The following is an 8,594-nucleotide window of genomic DNA, read 5'->3' on the forward strand; positions in this document are numbered from 1 at the left end:
CTTGACTCTCAGTGCCGGGCAGTAGTGGGGGGGGAGGTGAGCCCCCCCTCGCACCACGTGACCCAGCCGCTCTTTCCCTTCAGTGTGCCACGCTGTGTGTGTTTGTGACACGCTGTGTCACAGTGTGTGTGTGTGTTTGTGTCACGCTGAGTGTCACAGTGCGTGTGTGTTTGTGTCACCTTGTGTGTCACAGTGTGTGTCACAGTGTGTGTGTGTATGTCACCCTGTGTGTCACAGTGTGTGTCACAGTGTGTGTGTGTGTTTGTACCACGCTGAGTGTCACAGTGTGTGTGTGTTTGTGTCATGCTGAGTGTCACAGTGTGTGTGTGTGTGTTTGTACCACGCTGAGTGTCACAGTGTGGGTGTGTGTGTTTGTACCACGCTGAGTGTCACAGTGTGTGTCACAGTGTGGGTGTGTGTGTTTGTGCCACGCCCTGTCACAGTGTGTATGTTGGTGCCACGCTGAGTGTCACAGTGTGTGTGTGTTTGTACCACGCTAAGTGTCACAGTGTGTCACAGTGTGGGTGTGTGTGTTGGTGCCACGCTGTGTCACAGTGTGTGTCACAGTGTGGGTGTGTTTGTACCACGCTGAGTGTCACAGTGTGTGTCACAGTGTGGGTGTGTGTGTTTGTGCCACGCCGTGTCACAGTGTGTGTGTTTGTGTCACGCTGAGTGTCACAGTGTGTGTGTTGGTGCCACGCTGTGTCACAGTGTGTGTGTTTGTGTCACGTTGTGTCACAGTGTGTGTGTTGGTGCCACGCTGTGCTACTTTGTGTGTCATTGTGGGTGTTGTCGGGAGCGGTTAGCGCGCTGCGCTACGAACCCGGCATCCCAAATTCGATTCTCGCTCACGGCCAACACCCAGTGACGATTATCTTAACCGGTCCTGGGCCTCCCCTACGGCGACTCAGCTTCAAATGAGTACCTGGTGCGGTGCATACACATCGCCACTGGGGAGACAAAGGCGGCCGGGCGTGGTGTTGGCCATCCACGCTCTCGTGTGCCGTGCCGCTCTTTATATGTGCTCGCTAACAGCACTTGCCCCTACAGTCTGGTAAGGCTATACGGGGGATCTTTGTCAGTGTGTCGCCTTTTGGCTGTGCCACTGCGTGTGTCCAGCTCACTCGATGGTGTCGCTGTGTGTGTGTGACCGCGTGTGAAATGCAGCATGGAGCGGCTGCATCATTGACAAAAAAAAATCTATATCTGTTCTGACTCCACGTGGCACTGAACATTCCACGGCACGAATATAGGATTGAGTGGCTCCTGTGTTACGATGAAAATTAAAAAAAAACGATGCAAATGCTACGATGATGACAATAAAAGCACCAATTGTAAAAAAAAAGTACGCGTGCGCGATTTCACTGCTGTCATTGTTTCAATGCATCCGTTTCTGTGTACGTGCCGTGTGCTTCGCCTTGCCAACACCCGCAATCAATTAAAGCATCGTCCTGACGCCTGCCCTGCACAACGTGTAGTGCGCACACACGCACACATAGAAGCCGAGCTATTCACAAACTACCACCATCAATTAGTGTACTTCTAAATCTCTTGGTGGGTAAAATTATTCTAAACAAAGAATTAAAAAAACACTGAACCCACTCATGCACCTGGCCGAATTGTAATAAATACATTTAACGGGTTCGATTTTACAGCCTGATTTTTTAATGTTTGCCGAATGCCTAATTTTGGTTAAAAAAAAAAAGATACGTGACTTGAGCGCCACCTCTAACAATGGGGGGCAATCATCAAAGCAGTTTGTGTTTTCGATTGTTTTACTTTAATATTTGGAATGTTTTGTCAACTGATCAATTTGGCTGATGGCTCTGCGAGGGAGAATTCACGAGAGGACATCATCAGGGGACCTGAATTGGACAGCTCATGTGTGCGCGCCTCCATGTGCGTCTGTGAGTGTGAGCAAATGTACGCGTTGGCTGGGTCATATAGCCCGCATGCCCAGCCACAGCATGCCTCCTCAACCACCGGATGTCCAAGCAACTTCTGTTGTGCCAGATAGGGGGGGGGGGGTTACATGGTCACCAGAAGGCAGAGATGGGCTGATGTGGTCCAGGAGGGCCTAGAGATGTGTGTGGACTTGCCAATGACCGGTACAGTACCAGCGGTATCAGATGCCACTGGGCAATGGGAGGCAGTCGCCCCTCCAGGAACAAAGGAAAGTGGAGGAGCGACGCTCACAACAACAAGCGGAGCGGTCCGGCTGATAAAACGCGGCGAATTGGCACAGAGGGCACATGTGGTGCATGTGCCAAATCATTTCAGTCAGCCCGTAACCCCTGAGTATGTCCTGTGCACATCTGCCAGCGAGCCTTAGCCACTTCCGAGTGGCCTCAAATTTGATCTATCCTGGCACAAGTGCTGTGGTGATGTCACGACCACTTAGTGGTGAATGGCGGTTATTGTTGTTATTGTGTGCACACGTGTGTGAATATTCAGGTGTACTCAGTCACAGCCCTTTCCCGAACATTTTTTGAGAAAGAGGATGTTTGTCTTCGTGCATGTTCGTCTGTACGAGTATTTAAATGTAAGTTGATTTGTTTTTGTATCAATGTGTGTCTTTGTTTTTGAGTATATGCATATTTATGAATGAGTGTATGTGCGTGTCTCTGTAGAGTTGTAATTGTCATGTACAGCCTGCACACAATTACTAGCCTCCCTCAGCCGAGCAGTTCACTTGGGAGTTAATTTCTGGCTGAATCAGCCTTAAATGGGTACCTGGTGCGGTGAGTAAACATCAGCACAGTGGAGACAAATGCACAAGTGCACTTGCCCAACAGCCTGTGTATAGGCTACACGGTGAATCTTTATCTTTGTTTGCACCGTGCGAGTGTGTGTATATGCATATGACATTGTGCATGTGTGTGTATATATTTCTGTATATTAGAGCCCGCGTGAAGAATTTAAACTCTTGTCATCGGCAAAAAGGCGCCTTTCCCACATCACACGCAACAGGCACGATTGAGGCTGGAGGCAATGTTTAAAAATTCAGTAGTTGCCTGCACCGCCGCTGCATTGCTAATACAAAGACATCTGCCCCAGCTTTAGGCCGAACCTCACTTTTTTATTGGAATATTTTTTAATGACTCGCAACTCCTTCGGAACGGTGATTTTATATTTCAGAAACACCCAACTCACGCCCGAGCCTCGCGTGCATTGCCTCGCGTGCATTGCCTCGCGTGCATTGCCTCGCGTGCATTGCCTCGCGTGCATTGCCTCGCGTGCATTGCCTCGCGTGCATTGCCTCGCGTGCATTGCCTCGCGTGCATTGCCTCGCGTGCATTGCCTCGCGTGCATTGCCTCGCGTGCATTGCCTCGCGTGCATTGCCTCGCGTGCATTGCCTCGCGTGCATTGCCTCGCGTGCATTGCCTCGCGAGAAGGGGTCGCTCGCGCACGGACCCGGCCGCGTGAGGACGCTTTTGCTGAGCTCGTGAACATTTTCGGGTGCCAGATACGTTTCACATCTTGACCAAAAGTTCACTTAACGTCCGAAGGAGACGTGCCAAAATTTTCTCCGGCTCGCTCGGATGACAAGTCGGGCAAATTGAAGGCGAAAGCATTCGGCGGCTGTCTTGGCACGAATCAGCCCCCCTGGTGCACTGTGCATTCTCATCGGTGGGAAACGTCTCCTGTTGTCGGTGGAATAGTTTGATCAAAACAGGCAGTCCAAGCGCACGCGCGCGCATACACGTGCGCACCAAAAAAAAAGAGCAAACCCGAAAACGGGGCTTTGTCTTTAAAATCATTTTATTACAAGATCTCTAAATCTGTTCTCTTTACATTAAGACAGTTTTGGTTCTTGAGGCTGAATGTTTGTACAACCGAGGAGGTTTTTCTTTTTTAAGATTGTATAGAAAGGTACAGAGATACAGACAGAGGCTGGCAGCATTGGCTGAGTTGAGACCTGAGCTCTGGTGCCAAAGCTGGCGAGTCATGGCTAACAAAAGCTGTAACTGCTTGTGCGCGGAGGGGAGGGGGGTCGAGAGGGTTGGGGGGGGGTCAGGGGGGCGACGGGAGGTCAGACAAGGGGGGGGGGGGTCTCGCGTCTCGTTCCCCCGAGCTTCCACAAGCGCGCGTCACATTCTGCCACAAAAGAAAACAAAAAAAATCCCAAATAACTGAAATAAAACCAGACCCAAGGCGGTGCAGTGGTCAGCTTGGGCCTGAGCCAATCTCTCACCCACTGGGTCATTCCAACACGGGGGTCAGCGTGTGACCCCCATAAGTCTGATTTTAACACGGCACCCATGGCAACAAACGTGGCGGGCTCTTACCGTTTATAGGATCTTAAATATAGCATGGGCGCTTATGAAAATAACAAAACAAAAAAAACACTTGCTTGACAGAGCAGTGTCTATCACAATCAGGGACGCACATATTTCATCTGATTTGTCATTGTTATGAATACGTGACATTATTATATTAACAGATGGGCTCGAGGTGCAGCTGCCTGGGCGAGCGGCCCTTTCCATGGCTTCAGAGCAATAACCTCCTCTGCAGAAAGATTAAAGTCGCGGTGAAGAGAAAGACTGGAAGCAGTATCAGAATATAAATATTTAAAACCTTTCACATTTAAACCAATTCAAATGAAAGTCGGCTTGGCATTATATTGGCAAAATTGTACATTTTGGCTTTTTTTTTGCCAGAATTTCTCGTCCACGTGTTCCGTGTTATTTATTTATAAACTGAAAACAAGTTCCCAGTGAGGTCCTCATTAAAAATTCCCTTTGTAACATCGCATCACGCTTGGTGATCTTTGAAAATATGGCTCAATGGGTTGTGCTAACACCAGAGGTTGTCCCAACGTGCTGTCGTGCTGGCAAGAGCTGCTGCCCCTTGGTGTTTAAAGAGTAACTTTTAAAGAGTAAATTAATTACAAAACATTAATAACGAGCTACGCAGTCCTCACTATAACCCACTCAACCGCACATTGAGACTCGGGATCCAGCCGATCAACGTTCAACATCGGAGATCAAAACCAATCAGTACTGACAAGAACAGCGAACAAGAAGAACAAGCCAATCGACTCGCTGCATGTTACGGGGGAACACGTGTGGTGAGTTTCCGTGACGCGGCCAACAAGCTGGTGCCAAAGGCCCCTGGTGCCGAGAAGCGCTCGCTCGATCCCTCTCCAGCTTGAGCGACGTCATCCTCTTGGGCAGCTTAAAGAGATGCGCATTACAAAACAAAACGTCGACGGCAGGCGATTCTAGAGTTCCCTTTTACTGGACAGCGCTCGTGCGGCGACGACCACGATGCCAGAGCGACAGCACGCGGTTGGTGCTCCACCACCCTCTGGACACCACGTGCACACACCTGCGCCTAAAAGCCAACGTTTCCTCCTCGTCCTCCTTCGCGACATCTCCCAAGAAGCAGAACCGTATTTGCAGACGACACACTCTGCTCGTTCTCCATACGCACGCAATATATTTATATAGATTTTTGTTTGGGGGGGGGGAGCCACAAAAATAAGTTTCGCCAGCCTGCCTCGTTCACCGCCGGCAATTCCGTCACACGGTCGTGATGAGGGCGACCGAGCAGCAGCAGCAGCAGCAGCCGAATTTCATCCTCGGCCCCCCAAACCTGGAAATTGCATAAATCAAGTTTGCAGCGAGGGCCTTTTTCTTTGCTCCCAACATTTGTTTGCCCGCACCACCGGTCCGAATCTACAGCCAAGGCCGCCGCCGCCGCCAGAGGTTTGAGAGCGGTTCGTTAAAATGCCAGCGTGGTGGATTGGAGGGACTTAAGAAGAAAAAAAAAACCGTATTTCTCCACCGAAGAGTAATTTGCGGGTGGCCTAAACGCATGGGGGCCGGGCCGGGCCCTGCACGGATGCTGCTCAATTGTCGTCGCCCTCGCCGTACCCGTCCAGGCCTCGGAGCGCAGGAGACAACAAAACAACAACAAAAACGCGCCGCGTTTGCAGCGGGAGAACGTGTTTCCCCCCTCGACGCTTGTTTTTGTGGCATGGAATTGAGGTTTCAATTTGTTTTTCTATCTCTCTCTCTCTCTCTTTACGAGGCATTAAGCCACTACGCGATTGGTACTTCACAATCACACATGGCTTCGTTAAATTGCAGCCGTGTACAAATGACCTGCGCTGCCCGTGCGCCTTGCCGAGCCGCCACCAGCGTCTCTCCCAGAGGCAGGAGACCGGAGCGACCCTGCAAACGCGGACGGTTTTGCGGGCACGTGCTGCCCCCCACCCCGACCCCGACCGAGGGCCTCACTGCAGCGAGATGAGGGGGGGGGGGTGCCGGCCGGCCGGCCCACTGACCGGCCCCTGCCTGCTAGGGTTTACCCTGTCGCTGCCAATCCCTGCCGCATCACAGCCAGCATCACGCGCGTTTTGGGTTAGTGTGTTCCTTTCATATATATTCTTTTTTTTACTCTAAAAGGTAGCGGGGGAGGGCATTGCAATGATTATTGCTCGGTTAAAACAGCGTCCGGTTGGGAGTGTTCACGTCACACAAGGTTCCCAACCCCATGGGGCCGTGACGCTCCCGAGTTTAAACTCCACAATGCGAGCGTGTCTTAATCTTTCAACGTATATACATTGCAGTGAGGTTACAGTGGTCTTTTGGAACTTATGAGCATTTATACCAGCCTTCTACAACGATCGTGGTAAACACAACACAATTCATGTTCGTTTCACCATTGGAGCAAAGCAAAGACCGATCAACAAATTACAATTCACCCATTTGTGGTCTTCACGAGCAACGGTGCACGTGGTTCTTCCCCCACCACCCCCGCGCGCGACAGGAAATGCCCAGTGCCGTTTTGCTTCTCTAGCGGCCGGTGGTGAGAGGTGGGAGCGACTATTCACGTGGCGGGAGGAGGATGAGGTGGTGGGCGCGCGGGACAAAGAGATCAGGGGTTGACTAATTGTCAACAAACTACACCCGAGCCAAACACAGCGTGCGCACAGCAGCAGCCCCACGTGCACCTCGGGGTGAACGGTGCGGAGGAGCGGGGCACGGAGAGGAAGGGAGTGACGCAGAGACCCGAGAGACGTGGAGTGAGACAGGTGGAGTGAAACACGTGGAGTGTGACACGTGGAGTGAGAGACGCGGAGAGTGAGACATGGAGTGAGACACATGGAGTGTGTGACGCGGAGAGTGAGACACGTGGAGTGAGAGACGTGGAGTGAGACAGGTGGAGAAAGACACGTGGAGTGAAACACGTGGAATGTGAGACGTGGAGTGAGACACGTGGAGTGTGAGACGTGGAGTGAGACACATGGAGTGTGTGACGCGGAGAGTGAGACACGTGGAGTGAGAGACGTGGAGTGAGACACGTGGAGTGAGAGACATGGAGTGAGAGACGTGGAGTGAGACAGGTGGAGAAAGACACGTGGAGTGAAACACGTGGAGTGTGAGACGTGGAGAGTGAGACATGGAGTGAGAGACGTGGAGTGAGACACGTGGAGAAAGACACGTAGAGTGAAACACGTGGAGTGTGAGACGTGGAGAGTGAGACGTGGAGTGAGACACGTGGAGTGAGAGACGTGGAGTGAGAGACATGGAGTGAGACACGTGGAGTGAGAGACGTGGAGTGAGAGACATGGAGTGAGACACGTGGAGTGAGAGACGTGGAGTGAGAGACACGTGGAGTGAGACACGTGGAGTGAGAGACATGGAGTGAGACACGTGGAGTGAGACACGTGGAGTGAGAGACACGTGGAGTGAGAGACGTGGAGTGAGACACGTGGAGTGAGACACGTGGAGTGAGACACGTGGAGTGAGACACGTGGAGTGAGACACGTGGAGTGAGACACGTGGAGTGAGACACGGAGTGTGTGACGTGGAGTGAGAGACGTGGAGAGTGAGACAGGTGGAGTGAGACACGTGGAGTGAGAGACGTGGAGAGTGAGACGTGGAGTGAGAGACGTGGAGTGAGACACGTGGAGTGAGACACGTGGAGTGAGACACGTGGAGTGAGAGACGTAGAGTGAGACACGTGGAGTGAGAGACACGTGGAGTGTGAGACGTGAAGAGTGAGACGTGGAGTGAGAGACGTGGAGTGAGAGACGTGGAGTGAGACACGTGGAGTGAGACACGTGGAGTGAGACACGTGGAGTCAGAGACATGGAGTGTGAGACGTGGAGTGAGAGATACGGAGAGAGACAGCGAGTTGGACAGAGTGAGAGGCATGGAGTGAGAGAGAGGAGGGTAACATGGATGAGTGAAGAGACACGGAGGATGCGTGCACCCACACTGTGTTGACACCATGCCATCACTAATCGAAGGGACGTTTGATATACCCCAGTCCCCGCTCAATTCTATGAATGGAATCGACCATCGGTCGGTCCATAATAACGTGTGGAGGGGGGTCGATTACCACAGCGTCGTGCGGGCAGTAGTGGGGGGGGGGGTACAAACGGGGTCCGAGTGCCACATCCTCACTCGCCAGCGCCAACAGCAGCCGCCCCATCACCAAGTCACGCTTTCGCCGTAGTGGCTTCACGACATTTGGCTCACCGAACCCAACCAAAGCCACTGCCGTCGCTGGGATTCACGGCGCTGCCAATGCAGGCGATGATTGCTCTCGACTGGGGCAATCCAGTGGCTCACCCCCC

The sequence above is a fragment of the Lethenteron reissneri genome, chromosome 28 (genome assembly GCF_015708825.2).
Source record: "Lethenteron reissneri isolate LAM-NWPU_2019-01 chromosome 28, ASM1570882v1, whole genome shotgun sequence".
Classification (NCBI taxonomy): Eukaryota; Metazoa; Chordata; class Hyperoartia; order Petromyzontiformes; family Petromyzontidae; genus Lethenteron; species Lethenteron reissneri.